The 19,768-nt window shown below is 39.6% G+C and overlaps 1 pseudogene; it reads left to right on the top strand.

Moving 5' to 3' along the window:
- LOC127455917 (DNA topoisomerase 1-like) overlaps window positions 1-18,574 on the top strand; it is a 33,313-nt pseudogene extending 14,739 nt beyond the window's left edge.
- The last annotated feature ends 1,194 nt before the right edge of the window (window positions 18,575-19,768 follow it).

Here is a 19,768-nt window from a genome sequence, read left to right as displayed (position 1 = left end):
AATTTTCCCAATCTTCACAGCCCTATCAGTAAGGCGCAAGTACCCCTTCATCAACACCAAACCAGAAATAAGTTCCTTTAAATTCATATTCTATTGGATATCATCAAAGACTGTTTAGCCCAAGACGGACCAATTGTATATTAGAAAATATTTTTAAAATGTTTGTAAAATTAATGGGAGAAATTGGAACCCCCAATATGGCGGATGTAGAAAAAGAAGTCTCGTCTTACAGGTAAAAGAGCCAATAACATTTTAGATACAGACATCGCTGTCAGTCAACTCCAGAAGGCGCATGTGCATTAGCTGATCAGCCTGAAAAATAGCGTTTTTAGCATGATCTGATCTGAGCTTAAAAAGCACAGTTTATAATACCATTGTTGTCAGATTTTACTACTAATTTGAAATACGTACTTAGGTCGTAATCTTAACCAACCATTTTGGAGATTTCGGTGTTCCCCATTCTGAACTTTTATGCCACTTGTATCCATAGAAAATAGCTGACCGGGAGCATTCCCAAGACGGCCGCAAAGTGGACTGACTTGCCTTGAAAGGGACTTTTATTTAATTTAGCCTTATCAAACCATGTAGCACATATGTTCAGTGTCATCCAAAATAATTATAATTATTATTTTGTTTTGGAGAAACTGAAAACATCATGAAATGATATTAATCTTATTAGTTAATCTGTGGACATCCCTAATATTTTTTTGTCATAATTTCTGTTTTATAGGTTTAACAAAGCACAACCAAAGTCTTTTCAAGTAACATAATTAAGTACCCCTGATTGGGAATTGCTGTTAGAAATAACCCATCTAAAATAAGGTAATCAAATGCTCTCCTTCTGTATAGTGTGTTTGAGATAATATCAGGCAGCTCTCTGGACATATTAGTGTGAATGTTAAATTTGTGATCATGTTAAGTGTTGACAGATGGTCGAGGGTGAGAGAACTACACGTTATGTGATTATTAGACAGAAAGGTCACCATACGAGTCAATCATTCCTTTCATACGACCCTGGTAAACTAGGGAACATGCTCTAAAAAAATATAAAGACTGTCATTGCTTGGCAAGCATTATGTTTACTTTCTTGTGCAGGCATTTAGCTCAAGGATAAATTGTTATTCAAATGAGACTAATTTAAAAGCATCACATCTGCTACCATTAATTAGTTCCATGCATATTTTAGCTGGTTTATTAAGTAGGAGTGAAGGAAAAAAGGACTTCTCTGAAATGTCAAATATAATTGAGAGTCTGTCTCTTCCTCTTTCTCTCAGCCTCCGTTCTATGCATATGATAAACAAGCTAACATGTGTTTTCTCTCTTTTAGGTTTTCAAAAACCTCAAGCTTTTCATGGACAACAAGCAAGGAGGAGATGACCTCTTTGATCGACTAAATGTGAGTGTAATGTTCTGAGACTGAGGCAGACAGTCATAGATTTTTCATTCTGAGCGATACGGTTCTCAAGAGACTTGCATCATAAAAGCTTGCACTAAAAAAATGGTAGTTTTTCTTTCAGACTGTTTTTAAATTTTCAGCCTTAATCTCTACAGCAGAAGGATTCTGACTCGTAGAAAATTCAATGAAGGAGAGAGAAAAAGAAAACTGTTTTGTGGAGGTGGGGGCGTGGTGGAGCATTCGTCTGGAGAGAAAGCGGTAAGGTGCACACACCTGAGCGCTATATGTCTAACAACTGTTTCTGATTGCAGTGAGCAATGGGGAGAGTGATGTAAGGAGGAACCATGCCAGAGACTGGGAGAGAGAGTTGCACAAAGCTGTCTGTGTGTTAAATGCTGGAAGATATTTTGAGTTGTTATTAAAGACTGACCTTTTTGAGTTGAAGTTACGCTTCCTGTTTCTTCCTTTACACCACAAATTAACCCTGTTACACTGGTGCCAAAACCCAGGACTTATATGTCACCATGGAGTCCTCACCATTGGCAGAACTTATCCAGTCCCTCACCAGCATGCATCATGCTCAACATCAGGCCCTGCTTGAGCTGCGCCAGGACCAGGATCGCCGATTCCAGGAGGTGCTTCAGGCTCAAGCAGAGGACCGGCAGGTGATTCGGAGCTTACTGCATCGGGAGAAAGCCCCGGCTGTGACCCCGGACACAACAGCCTCCATGCCTCCAGTCGCCCTCATGAAAATGGGGCAGAAGATGATCTGGAGGCATTCCTAGACCTCTTCGAGAGGACGGCCGAGATCTGGAGCTGGCCGCGTGCTCAGTGGGCAGTCAAACTCATCCCATTGTTGTCCAGGGAAGCCCAGCTCACGGCAAAACAAATACCGGCGGTGAGTATCCTGGTGTACGACGACCTGAAAAAGTCCATCTTGCAGCTGGTTGGTCGCAGCCCTGAACAGCACCGACAAATCTTTGGCCACCCGTTTGCCTTAACGCAAGAGCTCCGTGACGCCTGCCGGAAGTGGCTGCTGGCAGAGGACTGCAACGCTGAGGAAGTCATTGATCTCATGGTGCTGGAACAGCTGATCCATCGTCTGCTGAAAGGAACAACGGAGTGGGTCCAGTGCCACTGCCAGGCGCCACTGGAGGAAGCCGTCCAACTGGCTGAGGAACATATGTCTGTGTATCCGAGGGTGGAGCCCTCCCACTCTCTCTCCCCTCCCTCTTGTTTTCTCCCTTCTCTTCTCTCTCACTCTGTCCCTGTCATACAGCCCGTCCCAGTACCCTGGAGGTGAGGAAAGGTACTACCAAAGCTGGCTCCCTGTTCCTGGGGGGTTTCCCTACTGCTGGTGACCCCAATGTCTCTTCACTCTGCCCCTCAGGTGGTTGAACCCGCTGTCACAAGTGCAGGTGTAACGCCTGGGCCGGCAAGTTGGAGTCACAGGGAACCCAGGCATTTCCGGGACCAATTCCCCCTGATGAAGGTGGGAACATTGGTCCGCATCCCCGACACTCCACAGGTTGCCCTCAATAGAGCCGGAGTGTACAGAATACCTGTGAGTATCAGGGGAAGTACATATCAAGCCTTGGTGGATACTGGTTGTAATCAGACCACTGTCCAACAGTGTTTGGTTCAAGATGAGGCTTTGGGCACAAATAAAAGGGTGAAGGTGAGATGTGTGTATGGGGATATTCACAATTATCCTGTAGTGACACTCATTATTAAATTTCAGAGGCAAAAGCATAGAGTGGAGGCTGTGGTTAGTTCCCGCCTCACCCATCCACTAATTTTGGGAACTAATTGGACAAAATTTGAGACTCTATTAAAAGGAATGTATGTGGATGGTCCTGCGAGAAAATTATTAGATATGAGATGTGCGATGCGCTGGCTGGGGAGGCGGAGCCAGGGCTGTCTACGTCAGCTGCACGTCAGGATGACGTAAGGGAGGGGGAATTTTTGGCTTCCCCAGTGCTTAAAGGATTCCCGGCAGGGAACTTCCCCCTGTAGCAGTAACGAGACGAAACCCTTAGACAGGCCTTCGACCAAGTGAAAGTAATTGATGGTCAATGTCTTCAGTCAGACACTGCGCTCTCATACATGTATTTTTCTATTATAAATGATCGGTTGTATCGAGTGATGCAGGACGCACAGACAAAAGAAAATACAACCCAGTTGTTGATACCGAAGAGCCGTCGGGAAATGCTATTCCAGACGGCTCATCATAATCCGATGGTGGATCACTTAGGGCGAGAAAAAACACTAAACCATCTAATGGCCGTTTCTATTGGCCGGGCATTCACAGGGATGTTCGCAGGTGGTGTGTGGCATGCTGTGAATGTCAGCTGGTGAATCTGCCGGCCAACCCAAGAGCGCATTTGCGCCTAATTCCTTTGGTCGAGGTCCCCTTTGAAAGAATTGGTATGGACCTCATTGGGCCATTAGTGTGGACAGCACATGGCCATTGCTTTGTGTTGGTTCTGGTGGACTACGCAATGCGATATCCAGAAGCAGTGCCCCTGCGCAACATCTCAGCACGTAGTGTTGCGGAGGCACTCTTCAGAATAATCTCCCGAGTGGGGATTCCGAAAGAAATCCTCACTGATCAAGGCACTAATTTTATGTTACGAACACTATGCGAACTGTACTAGTTATTGGGTATTTATTCGATTCGCACCAGTGTTTACCACCCACAAACAGATGGGTTGGTGGAACAGTTTAATAAAACCCTGAAGAATATGATTCGTAAGTTCATACACGAGGATGCTAAAAATTGGGATAAGTGGCTTGAACCCCTACTATTTGCAGTTTGAGAGGTCCCACAAGCCTCCACAGGGTTTTCCCTGTTCGAGCTGCTGTATGGGCGTCGGCCACGTAGCGTGCTCAACGTCATGTGGGAAGCATGGAAGGAGGGATCTTCATACAGCAAATATGAAATTCAGTACGTTCTTGATCCTGGAGCAAAACTCCACACTTTGGGTCATCTAACAGAGGAGAATTTGCTCTAAGCTCAGGAACGTCAAAGCCGACTGTATGACAGGGGCACTTGGCTATGGGAATTCGCACCGGGAGATAAAGTGCTTGTATTACTCCCAACATCGAGCTCCAAATTACTTTCCAAGTGGCAAGGGCCCTTTGAGGTCACACGACGAGTGAGAGATCTTGATTATTAGGTAAAACGAACAGATAGAGCTGACGCACTTCAAATATATCATCTAAACCTCCTGAAATTATGGATGTAGTTATGTATACAACGGTAGTTCCGGAGAGGGCGGAGCTTGGGCCAGAGGTAAAAGCCAATCATGTCACTCCACTTGTGGAGACCACCTCTCACTGTCTCAAGTCACAGAGGTTTCCATGTTGCAGAAAGAATTTGCAGACATATTCTCACCTCTGCCTGGTCATACAAACCTCATACAGCACCACATCGAAACTACGCCTGGGGTAGTGGTACATAGCTGTTCCTAACGGCTTCCCAAGCACAAGAAAAAGTAGTTCGGGAAGAATTAGATGCAATGCTCGATATGGGGGTAATAGATAGGTTTCTAGTCCCTAAGAGCGATGAGTCGGTTCAGTTCTGCGTGGATTACAGAAAAGTCAATGCGGTGTCTACATTTTATGCATACCCAATGCCTCATATTGATGAACTGCTGGATCGGTTGGGCACAACTTGCTTTTATGTGACGTTGGCTTTGACAAAGGGTTATTGGCAGATGTCCTGCGAACACCGATGTCCTGCGAAAAAATGGCCTTCTCCACGCCGTTTGGCTTACACCAATTCATGAAACTTCCATTTGGTTTGTTCGGGGCCCCGGCTATGTTTCAGCACCTTATGGACCAAGTTCTCAGACTGCACTTGGCTTATGCTGCTGCCTATCTGGATGACATCATCATATACAATCAGGATTGGGCTGTTCTGAGGTCGCTGTGACGAGCGGGACTCATGGCAAACCCCAAGGAGTGTGCAATTGGATGGGTGGAGGTATGGTATCTGGGGTTCCATTTGGGTCATGGGCAGGTGCATCCCCAAATTGATAAGACTGCAGCAATTGTGACCTGCCTAAGACAAAAAGGAGGTGAGATGGTTCCTGGGGCTGGCTGGCTATTATAGAAGGTTTGTGCCTAATTATTCGGACATCACCAGCCCGCTGACTGATTTCACTAAAAAGGGAGCTCCAGACCCGGTCCAGTGGACGGAGCAGTGTCAACTGGCGTTTACACAGGTGAAAGCTACACTTTGCGGCTGGCCGCTTTTACATGCACCTAATATCTCTCTCCCATTTGTTTTACAGATGGACGCTTTGGACAGGGGGCTGGGGGCAATGCTCTCACAGGTGGTTGAGGAGGAGGAGCAGCCGGTACTGTGCATTAATCACAAGCTATTGCTGAGAGAGTACAGCACCATGGTACAGCATCAAAAGGGCTGTTCTCACCCTCCGATACTGTCTGTTGGGGCGGGCCTTCACCCTCTGTTCTGACCACGCACCACTCCAGTGGCTCCACCGCTTGAAGGATACTAATACGCAGATCAGATACCTGTAAAGCCATGGGGGGGAGACAGGCCAGATTGATACCTGGCCTGAGTCGGGCGGTGGGGTTATTTGGAGGTGGGGGCATGGTGGGGGCGTGGTGGAGGGTTCATCCAGAGAGAAAGCGGTAAGGGTGCACACACTTGAGTGCTATATGTCTAACATCTGTTTCTGATTGCAGTGAGCAATGGGGAGAGTGATATAAAGAGGAACCACGCCAGAGACTGGGAGAGAGAGTCACACAAAGCTGTATGTGTGTTAAATGCTGCAAGCTATTTTGAGTTGTTATTAAAGACTGACCTTTTTGAGTTGAAGTCACACTTCCCGTCTCCTCCTTTACCCCACAAATGAACCCTGTTACATATGTGTGAGAGAGACAATGACCGAGAGAGATGTGCCCCCTCTCTGGGGTCAGGTTGATAATGGTGGACCGTTTTGGAGAGGGAATGTTAATCGCTGCTGTGGGCTCTTTCAGTTGACATGGTGAAAGGCCAAGTGAAGGGGTGAAAGAGGAAAGATGTGGCAGAGACTAATACTGGCCGATTCCACAACGTGCTGTAAATTGTATTACATGCCACTGTGCTTTAAAGCTTAAGTATGGATGCGAGGGTGCATATGCTGTTTGCAAAAATAAATGTCTTGAACTTGGCCAAACCCTCAGCCTACCAGAAGCTGTTTTTATATTCAAGAAGAACAAAAATCCTGCATGAAGAAATTCTGTGTGCTATATTCAATATCTAAATGGGTACTATTTAAAAGTGGTACTGGCTAAGGCAGTTATTACTAATACTATTGCTCATACATTAAAGTAATATTCTGGGTTTAATACAAGTTAAGCTCAACCGACAGGATTTGTGGCATAATGTTGATTACCACAAAAAAATCATTTAGACTCATCCATCCTTTTAAAAAAAGCAAAATTCGAAGTTACAGTGAGGCTTTTACAATGGAAGTGAATGGGGGACATTTTTGGAGGGTTTAAAGACAGAAATGTGAAGCTTGTAATTTAATAAAAGCACTTACATTATTTCTTCTGTTAAAACTCATGTATTATTTGAGCTGTGAAGTTTTTAAATTGTAATATTTACAGTTGTTTTAGGGTTTGTTGACATTACATTGTCATGGCAACGAAGTTGTAAAATTGGCTATAACTTATCACGCTAAAATCATGTTAACACTTTTTTTTATATCTTGTGGCTGTAGTTTTGAAATGGTATTTTAACATTTAAGGATTGGCCATTTTCACCTCCATTGTAAGTGCCTCACTGGAACCCAGATTTTTGCTTTTTTTTAAAGAAAAGTAGGAAGAGAAGTCAGAATTATTTTTTGTGGTAATCAATATAGCTGCAAGTTTTTCCCGGGCAAACAAGATATGTGTAAAAATCTAGTTGACTTCTACCATTCTAATTAATAAGTTTTGAGGCTTGGGCTGGCAGGTTTTGCACATTCAAATGTGATCTACAGTGGCACTCAAACGGGCATTGCAAGTAGTTCGAGTCTAGCTTGTGTCATTTCCTGATCTCGACCCACTCGTTTTTACCAATTGTTTCCTCTGTCCTTCCTCACAATCCATATGCATAAAATGGCAGAAAGACCAATATTTTTAAAAGATAACTACAATTACCATAGACTAACCATAATGCCATCCTTAAAATGCAACTTTAGAATTGAATATAAACCTTTAGTTTCTATATGAGCAATTCTTATTTTTGAGGATATAAAAGAGGTTTTTCAGATTTAACTTCTAGGGGAAGTTTTTCAGCAATTCTGTCATCAAATGTACACTGATGAGCCAAAACATTATGACTAATATGCCGTTGGTTCTCCACGTACCGCCAAAACAGCGCCAACTCGCCGAGACATGGACTCTACAAGACCCCTGAAGGTGTCCTGTGGTATTTAGCACCAAGACATTAGCAGCAGATGCTTCAAGTCCTGTATGTTGCAAGGTGGAGCTGCCATGGATCAGACATGCACATCCTACAGATGCTCAATCGGACTAAGATCTGGGGAATTTGGAGGCCAGCACAACACCTTGAACTCTTTATCATGTTCCTCAAACTATTCCTGAACAATGTGTACAGTGTGGCAGGGTGCATTATCCTGCTGAAAGAGGCTACTGTCATGAGGGAATACCATTGCCATGAAAGGGTGTACCTGGTTTGCAATGATGTTTAGGTAGGTGGCATGTGGCAAATTGACATCCACATGAATGGCCGGACCCAGGGTTTATCAGCAGAACATTGCCCAGAGCATCACACTCCCTCCACTGGCTTGTCGTCTTCCCACAGTGCATCCTGGTGCCATCACTTCCCCAGATAAACGGCATACACGTACACGGCCATCCACGAGACAGGACTCCCCGGACCAGACGACCTTCTTCTACTGCTCCAAGGTCCAGTTCCAATGCTCACATGCCCATTGTAGGCGCTTTCCACAGTGGACGGGTCATCATGGGCACTATGAACAGTCTGCGGCTATGCAGCCCCATACGCAGCAGGGTGCGATGTACTGTGTGTTGTGACACATTCCTCCCATAAACATCATTAACATTTTCTGTGACTTGTGCCACAGTAGACCTTCTGTCAGTTCGGACCAGATGGGATAGCCTTCATTGCCCTCGCACATCGATGAGCCTTGGGCGCCCAAGACCCTGCTGCCGGTTTGTGGTTTGTATCTCCTCAGACCACTGTCAGTAGGTACTCGCCACTGTTGACTGGGAGTACCACACAAGCTTTGCCGTTTCAGAGATGCTCTGACCCAGTCATCTAGCCATAACAATTTGGCCCTTGTCAAAGTCGCTCAGGTCTTTACTCCTGCTCATTTCTCCTGCATTCAACATGTTGACTACGAGAACTGATTGTTCACCATTCAGCACGCTGACTACGAGAACAGATTGTTCGCTTACCATCTAATCTACCCAGACCTTTACATGTGGCCTTGTTAGAAGATGATCAATGTTATTCACTTCACCTGTGAGTGGTCATATATTTTGGCACATCGGTGTATAGCAAGATTAGAAACACACATACATAAACTCTCAATTGAGTTCCTATGAGTCACTGGGTGTCCTAGCCCAAATGTCATCATGTTACCCAGTGAATCCAGAACAACATGGTCAACATGCGTCAAGTGTTTGTGTGAGTCATCAGGTGGCAGCATGTACAATGAACATTAGCAGCAGATGACCTGCAAGTATACAACTGGCGACATTAATATTTAGTATTTTTAAAGAGATCAAATTTAGCATAAATTAGTATGCAGATGTGTGTAACCATACTTTTATTGCTTTTCCTGGGTCACTGATAGGTGAAGCCCACTGTGTCTAAGTGAATAAAGTCTGATGTGGTCTGCATGTGCCTCTTGTTTTCGTAGCTTGTCTGCAAGCTTTTTTTAAGACACACATCTTCTTTTGTAGACCTAGCGTTAGAGGCAGATTTAATGGATACATTTTCTTTGTCTGGAACATAGAGCCCATACTCCTGCACTCACAAATCCATTAAAGTTGGAACAAATGTTTGATGTATTGAGAAAAATAAAACTTATGTATGTTTGTTTTAAGGCTATTTATTTCTTGACAATCAAGGCAATATCGCCATCTAGTGGCCAGCAGTGAAGCTGGAGACTAAAATATGATGATTTCTTTGTGTTTGTGTGGAAATACTTAATTTAAAGTCTTGTTATTGTCTTCACAGACTCAATTGCTCAATAAACACCTGAGTTCTCTCATGCCAGGAGTGACTGCAAAGGTTTTTAGGACATACAACGCCTCCATAACCCTGCAGCAACAACTAAAAGAACTCCGTGAGCATCCTGTTTTTCTGCCTTTCCCTCTCTCTCTCTCTTTCTCTACAGTTCTATATCAAAGTTCAAGAATTTAATGTCAGGACAACTAGTACAACATCCAGCTGTTCAGTCATGCTGTTAGTATATGGATATGTGTTGAAACATTTGTTAAAATGTCTTTGGAATATGATGCCAAAATGGATTGCTGTCATAGAATTCAAACTGTCATTAGTACATTTTGACAACTGCGAGTCCACAAGAACATATGGATATCGTTAGCATGACAACATGTCTTCACTGTGAGTGAGTGTCATTATAATCAACAAAGCTGTCTACACTGTGCGAGCAGCATGACTACTTGCGTAGCCCACTGCATTTTTTACGCAACTGAGTCCGCAGTTCTGTCATATTTTTAGCAATATGTTCTTTATTGTCACTTTATTGTGTCATGTCTGGTTAGGATGCAGTGGATGTTAGGATGCATTCGAGTTTGTCACGTTGCTTGCAGTGTAGGCGTAGTGTTACACATTATCAGTGACAGAACTGTGTGTGTTTACTCTAATTAGCTTGCTGTATGTTTGTGTCTGTGTGCTGGACTGTGTGTTAATAGTGTGACGATTTGAGTATCTGTGTAGGAAGTGCTGCAAACTCTCTCTCTCTCTCTCTCTCTCTCTCTCTCTCTCTCTCTCTCTCTCTCTCTCTCTCTCTCTCTCTCGTGTGTGTGTGTGTAATGGTGTGGTGGAGGTGTGGATATCAGAGAGGAAATCTTTTTTTCTACATCCACTACAAGCCCTGATTAATTCAGCTCTGTGTGTGGCAAGGGTTTGCCCAACGGGCATGTTGGCTCGTAATTTACAAATGTACACAGAGAAGAATGTTTAAGGTCCTTGATTTGTGGGCAATAGGCTGAAAATAGGCTAAACGCTCCTTTTAAACTCACTTCAACATCCACACAGGCAGCGGTCTGAGTGTTTTCAGTAGGGATAAGATATCGAATTTCGACATATCGCAAACTTTGATATTTCAAAATTTTCAACATTGTTTTCTGTCCATGGGTCATTTTAATTTATCTATGCTTGAATTTAGCATTTAGAAATGTAAGTACTGGAATACCCGGAAAATTGCTTTGTTTTGTTGAAATGCACTTAAAAGTGCTTGAAATGACAAATACATTTTTCTTCCATGTAATGTCTGTCCATTAAAGATGAGATCACACTCCACTTTCACTGGATAATAAAGTGAAACTCTCTCCTTCATGTGCACTTAACTGAAACACCTTTGTGAGAGATGCTCGTTGAACTGACTTTATTCTTAATGAGAGAGTACTATTTTAGTGTTTGTTTTACAATTTTTTTTTTTTTAACTCAATGTAAATACTGTACACATTATCAGTAGTGTGGGGCCCTGGTTCACACGAGGAAAAGTGCTGCAGGTTCACCCATTCGGGCAATTCCAAACATTTGAAGCAGCTTATAGTTATTATACAAATCTAAGTAATGCCATGCAGCATTACAGAAATAGAGGAGGTGACAGTATTTCACCAGATTTACAGAGGTGTATAGTAATGAAGTACAAATACTTCGTTAGTGTACTTAAGTACAGTTTTTTAATATTTGTACTTTATTGAGTATACAGGTGCATCTCAATAAATTAGAATGTCGTGGAAAAGTTCATTTATTTCAGCAATTCAACTCAAATTGTGAAACTCGTGTATTAAATAAATTCAATGCACACAGACTGAAGTAGTTTAAGTCTTTGGTTCTTTTAATTGTGATGATTTTGGCTCACATTTAACAAAAACCCACCAATTCACTATCTCAAAAAATTAGAATACATCATAAGACCAATATAAAAAACATTTTTAGTGAATTGTTGGCCTTCTGGAAATTATGTTCATTTACTGTATATGTACTCAATACTTGGTAGGGGCTCCTTTTGCTTTAATTACTGCCTCAATTCGGCGTGGCATGGAGGTGATCAGTTTGTGGCACTGCTGTGGTGGTATGGAAGCCCAGGTTTCTTTGACAGTGGCCTTCAGCTCATCTGTATTTTTTGGTCTCTTGTTTCTCATTTTCCTCTTGACAATACCCCATAGATTCTCTATGGGGTTCAGGTCTGGTGAGTTTGCTGGCCAGTCAAGCACACCAACACCATGGTCATTTAACCAACTTTTGGTGCTTTTGGCAGTGTGGGCAGGTGCCAAATCCTGCTGGAAAATGAAATCAGCATCTTTAAAATCTGGTCAGCAGAAGGAAGCATGAAGTGCTCCAAAATTTCTTGGTAAACGGGTGCAGTGACTTTGGTTTTCAAAAAACACAATGGACCAACACCAGCAGATGACATTGCACCCAAATCATCACAGACTGTGGAAACTTAACACTGGACTTCAAGCAACTTGGGCTATGAGCTTCTCCACCCTTCCTCCAGACTCTAGGACCTTGGTTTCCAAATGAAATACAAAACTTGCTCTCATCTGAAAAGAGGACTTTGGACCACTGGGCAACAGTCCAGTTCTTCTTCTCCTTAGCCCAGGTAAGACGCCTCTGACGTTGTCTGTGGTTCAGGAGTGGCTTAACAAGAGGAATACGACAACTGTAGCCAAATTCCTTGACACGTCTGTGTGTGGTGGCTCTTGATGCCTTGACCCCAGCCTCAGTCCATTCCTTGTGAAGTTCTCCCAAATTCTTGAATCTATTTTGCTTATCAATCATAAGGCTGCGGTTCTCTCGGTTGGTTGTGCATCTTTTTCTTCCACACTTTTTCCTTCCACTCAACTTTCTGTTAACATGCTTGGATACAGCACTCTGTGAACAGCCAGCTTCTTTGGCAATGAATGTTTGTGGCTTACCCTCCTTGTGAAGGGTGTCAATGATTGTCTTCTGGACAACTGTCAGATCAGCAGTCTTCCCCATGATTGTGTAGCCTAGTGAACCAAACTGAGAGACCATTTTGAAGGCTCAGGAAACCTTTGCAGGTGTTTTGAGTTGATTAGCTGATTGGCATGTCACGATATTCTAATTTTTTGAGATAGTGAATTGGTGGGTTTTTGTTAAATGTGAGCCAAAATCATCACAATTAAAAGAACCAAAGACTTAAACTGCTTCAGTCTGTGTGCACTGAATTTATTTAATACATGAGTTTCACAATTTGAGTTGAATTACTGAAATAAATGAACTTTTCCACGACATTCTAATTTATTGAGATGCACCTGTAAATATTTCATTGGACTTTTACTTTCACTTTGCTACATTTTCAAGAGAAAATTGATACTTTTACTCCGATAAATTTCTCTAGACCCTTTCGTTACTTTTGCGACTGAACACCTAAAAAAATATTTTAAAAAAATAACAGCAGTACGTGCAAAGATGCATGCAGATCGGCGATAGCGATGTGTGATTCCTTAAAAGAATCATTTGAATCTAATCTTTTAAATTTGATTCATTTGAACTGAACAAAAAGATTCAAAAAGCGGTCTGAATGATTCGTTTTGAGAATCACGAATCTGAATCAAAATCACAATCAAAGCGCGCGCCAGATTATATGTTCTGTCTCTGGGGAAGACAAGAAACTGCACGTGTGAGTTTTTCGACTAATTAAATTTATAAGTTTAGGCTTAAACATTATGAAAGCTGTAAAATAATGAAGTTTTGTGCGATCAGTCTCCTGCCTTTCCAGGAGACCTGTTTATATAAAAGTCAATCAAATGCGTTTACATTTTACATTTAAACAAGATATGATGTGTATGGATAATTACCAGCACTCATGAAAATGTCCAACAATTTTTATTTTTATATTTTATGAAGATGTGGATGGTCTTTGCAAAAGCAAAACTAGTTTTCTGGTGGTTGCTAAAGTGTTATATTTGCTTTGTAGCACATTTATGCTACAGTATGTGGTAACTAGGATTTTCTGGATGGTTGCTAGGGCATGCTATGTAGTTATCAATGTGATCTCTGCTGTGTGTTTTGGCGCATTGCTACAGTATGTGGTTGCCAGGTTGTTACTATGCTGTTGCTAAGTTGTTTTCTGTGTTTTTTGCACATTGCTTTGCACTTGACAGGGTGTTCTAGGTGGTTGTCAGGTTGTTGCTATGCTGTTAAGTTGTTTTAACTGTGTTTCAGCACATTGCTATGCAGTTGCCAGGGTGTTCTAGGTGGTTGTCAGGTTGTTGCTATGCTAAGTTGTTTTAACTTTGTTTCAGCACATTGCTATGCAGTTGCCAGGGTGTTCTAGGTGGTTGCTATGCTGTTAAGTTGTTTTAACTGTGTTTCAGCACATCGCTATGCAGTTGCCAGGGTGTTCTAGGTGGATGTCAGGTTGTTGCTATGCTGTTAAGTTGTTTTAACTGTGTTTCAGCACATTGCTATGCAATTACCAGGGTGTTTTGGGTGGTTGCTGGGTGGCTGCTTACTGGCCCCGTAATCCTATAAATATGATCATTCTGATTTGACTTGAATGCGCCATTAAAGGGATGATTCGTTTAAAAAAGAAAATTCTTTCATAATTTTCTCACCCTCATTCGATCCAAGATGTGTATGACTTAAAAAAAAAATAAAAATTCTGCAGAACACAAACAAAAAAAGATTTTCAGAAGAATATTTCTGTTATGAAGGTCAATTCAATGTAAGTGAATAGTGGCCAGACCTTTAAAGCTCCAAAAAGCACATAAATGCAGCTTAAGAGTAATTCATAAGACTACAGTGGTTTCATCAATGTCTTCTGAACGGATCAAATTGGTTTTTGCGTGAGAATAGACCAAAATATAACTCCTTTTTCGCCTATAAATTTTGACATTAGCAGTCTTCTTGGTGATCAGGATTTCAAGTTTGATTACACTTCCTATAGCGCCACCTAGGGCTCTGCGCATGCATCAAGCACTAGAAAGTGAAATCAAGCTTGAAATCATGATCGTGCCTAGAGATTGCAATGGCAAGATATACAGTGAAAATTTGGGATGCACCGATCTCCGATACTGATGTTTTTAAACGGATCGGGTATCGGACCGATGAGCCCGATCCGAATCCGATACTGTGTGTTAGTCATGTTCGTTACTGTCAAGCTCCAAAAATGACATAAAAGAACCATTAAAACACAATTAAAGTAGTTCATATGACTCGTGCATTTTATTCAAAGCCACTTGAAGATGTGCGATAGCTCTGTGAATCACAAAAGGCTGTGTTTAATAAGTAAATATATAAAATGCACGCGCAGCTCCAGCACGTTATTGAATGGCGCTGCTCTGTTTACACACACTCGTGGCTATTTTTAGCCTTCATAGCGTTGCACAATATTTGAGCACTACTCACGAACAACATCTCAGATGTGGATGCTCAATAGTTTGGTTCACTTATATGCATTTAGAACGGCACCGGAGGTGCATTTTTACCAGAATTTGAATAAGAAGTGAATTAAAATAATGTGAATTTTCCTACAAACAGACACATACAGGACTTCCTGGAGAGTTCAGAATGTCAAAATAAAAGCGTGAGGGTTTAAAAGTTAAAGGAGATATGAACTCAGTGGCAGGGTTTAATGAACAGATGATTGAAACAGTGATGTAAACATTGTGAGTAAATCCAGTTGAGCAGAGTGTCAAACAGCAGGTGAGTAATTTCCAGACAGAGTATAGACACGATGAACAGATAACTCGCAACAGTCTTATGATACTTGCAGGCAATAATGAAGACACATGTATGTTTGACATAGTAGAAAGGTCTGGAGTCTCAGAGATACTATCGATGAGAACAGACAAAGAGTGTGTGTGAAAGCGGGGTATATATGCAGTCTTTGATTAGCCACTAATTATATGCAGGTGCGTGTAATCAGAACTCAGGGGAGAGTGAGCGCTGACGGCAGTGAGGAAGAAAGAGAGAGACCTGTGGATCCGTGACAAAAGATGCACGATTGAGATATATTACTATATATTACTATTATAATATATTATTATTATTATTATTATCATTTGTTTACAAATGATAATAATATTAAGTTGAATGGGTTCCAAAAAATAACTGTGAATGAAAAGTGAGCTGATATCTTACCACTAAATTGAACAAAAGTCCAGATACAAGTTGAAAAAATTTTGCAAAAAAAAAAAAAAAAAAAATGGCTTCCTTTCTACAGATGACTTATACTGGAATTACTGTTAATTACTTGAGTCAATTTCCATGAAGGTAACTACTTTTACTCAAGTGTGACAAATGGATACTTTATACAACACTTCAGATTTGTAATAAGGAACATTGTAAACTGTGAAATACATGCTGACACTGCAGTGCACTTTCATTGTTCCGTCAAAATAAAAGCCCAGGTCAATAAAACAGCCCTCAAAATAATATAGCTAATTCAGCATCATATTATAATAATAAACTTGACTGGACAATAATAAATAATATTCAGCTAGGTTCCAAAATATAAGTGAGTGAAGTATAATAAAATGTAGGTAAAAAAAAATATGTAGGTAAACACTGCCTTTTTATTACTGTATTGTTGTACTGGTGCATACAAATGATATTTATTATATTATAAATTAAATACCACTCTTCCTTGTGTATGTTTTTTTTTTTTTATCTACTTTGCTACAATGGCTGTTAGGTTGAATAAAAAATTAACATTTATGTAATGTTATGATGTTATAAGTAAATATACAATTATCAAGATATGTTTAAAATATCATCAACAGCATGAAAAATATTTTTTTGCGAAGTGATATAATTATAGATTTATTTATTGATATATTCATTGCAAAAATATGTCCCCGAGCTAGGCTACGGATATAAACAAGTGCAGCTGTATTGATTAAACCCTTCATATTTTTCAGGACATGTTCAGTTACATTGCCTGTCCTGCACCTGATTAGCCTGAATGTAGCTAACTATTTTGTAAGGTTTATTTGTTTATGATCTTTTTTTAAAGAGAAAGTTATATAAGAAACTCTTGCATTCATATTGTGTGTTAGAGAACTTTATTCTGATGATAAATTATTATTTCAATTTTGCTTAAAACAAATTCTAAAAACATAAATAAATAAATAAACAATTTTCTGTTATACTTTGTCATTGTGTTGCTAAATCAAATTAGCTATTATATCGAATCCTAAACTTCATATTGTACATTGAACCAAATTGTGAGAAACATATTATCCCACCCCTAATTTTCAGTATATTTGTTCTTCATGTAATAGGCATAGTATTACTTGTTAGAATATTAATTATGAGGGTGAATCTTACAAAGCCTGTCAAAAACATGTCCAGATCATATTTCATGCCAGAATCAAAAGAAAGAAATAAGATTTTTTTTATAATTTTTTTTAAGTATTCTGCATACATAAAATAAGCATTTTTATAAGATCATTATTATATATCTATATATATATATATATATATATATATATATATATATATATATATATATATATATATATATATATATTTATTTTTTTTTTTTTTTTTTTTTTTTTTTTTTTGCATTGTGGCAAATATTGTTTTTAATATTTTTATTTGGGGGGAAATATGACCAAGACTTAATATTTCACCCATAAAACTGTGAGATTGATCCATAAATCTGATTTCAGCAGTCCTGCACAATAAAGTGCCACTTTTTGAATGACATTCGCAGTAATTTCTTAGTAATGATCTTGATTAATAGCATTTAGGGCAGTAATAAGCCACTGTTCTGTATATCAGGTCAGTCATTCAGAGGAGATGGTAGCCTAGTGGTTAAGAATGTAGTAGTACTACTGACACTGTAACTGTTTGAGTACAAAAATAGAAGTGTTTTAATTTTTATTTTGCTTATTTATAGGGTTTTTTTACATTTTGTGACTGAGCTGCAGAGGAGGGCATAATAGTTGTCAGTTTTCAAGTTTACACTTATATATTACCACAGATTCTCTCTTCACTACTCACTTTTTTCTCTACCTCCATCTCTTCTCTGTCTCCCTCTGTGTATGCATGTTTTTATGTGTCATTCTTTCTACAGTGACCGATAATATGGTGTAAAAGTTGCTCTCTTACAACAGGGCAAACTGTACAGTTGCAATTCTATGTAACCATCAGCGGGCACCGCCAAAGACCTTCAAATAATCCATGGCTAATCTGCAGACAAAGGTATGGAGATAAAAGTCGAAATAATAGTCTAAATAAAACATTTAAATACATTGAAACAAGGGCTTGAATCTAATGAATTGAATCATTTTTTATTGGGTTTCGGTGTTGAGATATTTAAGGTATTTCTTTCTTCTTTTGCTCCTTTAGAATGATGGTAGAAAGGAGCAGCTGGCGCAGGCTAAGAAAGAGCTGAAGCAGGCCAAGAAAGAAGCCAAAGGGAGCTCAGACAACAAGCTGCTCACATCAGTATATCATTCCAGGGCTTCCTACAAAGGGCCATTTATTTGTGCCTCCAGCCCTTGGAATCCTCATGCAGAAATGTGAACATGATTTAGAACACATGTTGAAGCATGTGTTTCTGTTGTCCAGTTTGGTGGAGAGGAAGAAGAAAGTGGTGTAAAGATGTGAAGAACAGCTGCTGAGGATGGAGGTTCAGGCTACGGACAAAGAGGAGAACGGACAGATCGCCCTGAGAACCTCCAAACTTAACTACCTTGATCCACGCATCAATGTGGCCTGGTGAAGTCATACTCAAACACACTAGTCGATGACATATTTGTGCAAAACGAAAGATTAACACATTTCATATCCAAACTCTCTTAAACAGTGTTTTTTAACTCAATTGTCTTCTGTTTCTAGGTGTAAGAACTTGGAGGTGCTACTCGATAAAATTTACAACAAAACCCTAAGGGATAAGTTTGCTTGGGCTGTCATCATGACCGAAGTTGACTTTGTGTTCTAATTGTGGTTTGTTTATCCCCCAATTCACCCTAACATTTTATATTCAAAACTAAATTTTCATTGAAACTGTTGACTAAATTGTTTAGCCATATGTTGTGTGATGATATTGTAGGCACCTTTATGTTTACATTTTTTATTTTTATGTTGTTTTATCAAATTAGGATATTCTAAATTATTTTAAGAACTTTCAATATATGTTCATAAACTGCAAATCTTTATAATTTTTCATGTAAAGCACCTGAAAAGCTTCAGTATGTGGGTGAATCTTGTGAATAATTATCTTCACCTCATCAAAAGAAAAAATCTCATGCTCTTTAGTTCAATACAGTAATGAAATTCCTTTCGGACGCAGGGTTTTTAAAGCCTAAATCAAAAACACAAAGGCAGCACAACAAATACTACCTGATGTATTAATACTTAACAATTTCAATTTTATATATATATATATATATATATATATGTGTGTGTGTGTGTGTGTGTGTGTGTGTGTGTGTGTGTGTGTGTATATATATGTACACACACTACCAGTCAAAAGTTTTGAAACACTTGACTGAAATGTTTCCCATGATCTTAAAAATCTTTTGATTTGAAGGTGTATGCTTAAATGTTTGAAATTAGTTTTGTAGACAAAAATATAATTGTTCCACCATATTAATTTATTTCATTATAAAACTAAAATTTAATTAAAAAAAAAGGTTTTGAAATTGATGACTTATAAAATATTATAATAAAGAAAAGCAGCCAATAAGTGCCCAAAATAGATGGGAACTCCTTCAAAACTGTTTAAAAAGCATCCCAGGGTGATACCTCAAGAAGTTGGTTGAGAAAATGTTAAGAGTACATGTCTGCAAATTCTAGGCAAAGTGTGACTACCTTGAAGATGCTAAAATATAACACAGTTTTGATTTATTTTGGATTTTGTTTAGTCACAACATAATTCCCATAGTTCCATTTATGTTATTCCATAGTTTTGATGACTTTACTATTATTCTAAAATGTGAAGAAAAAATAAAAATAATAATAATAATAATAATAATAATAATATATATATATATATATATATATATATATATATAATAAAGAATGAGTAAGTGTTTCAAAACTTTTGACCGGTATTGTGTGTGTATATAAATATATATATATATATATACATACATAAGTACATTTGAAGTCAGAAGTTTACATACACCTTAGCCAAATAC

Source organism: Myxocyprinus asiaticus, chromosome 18 (assembly GCF_019703515.2).
Source record: "Myxocyprinus asiaticus isolate MX2 ecotype Aquarium Trade chromosome 18, UBuf_Myxa_2, whole genome shotgun sequence".
Classification (NCBI taxonomy): domain Eukaryota; kingdom Metazoa; phylum Chordata; class Actinopteri; order Cypriniformes; family Catostomidae; genus Myxocyprinus; species Myxocyprinus asiaticus.
The sequence above is the reverse complement of the archived record's forward strand: the minus strand, read 5'-3'. Positions and strand labels throughout refer to the sequence as shown.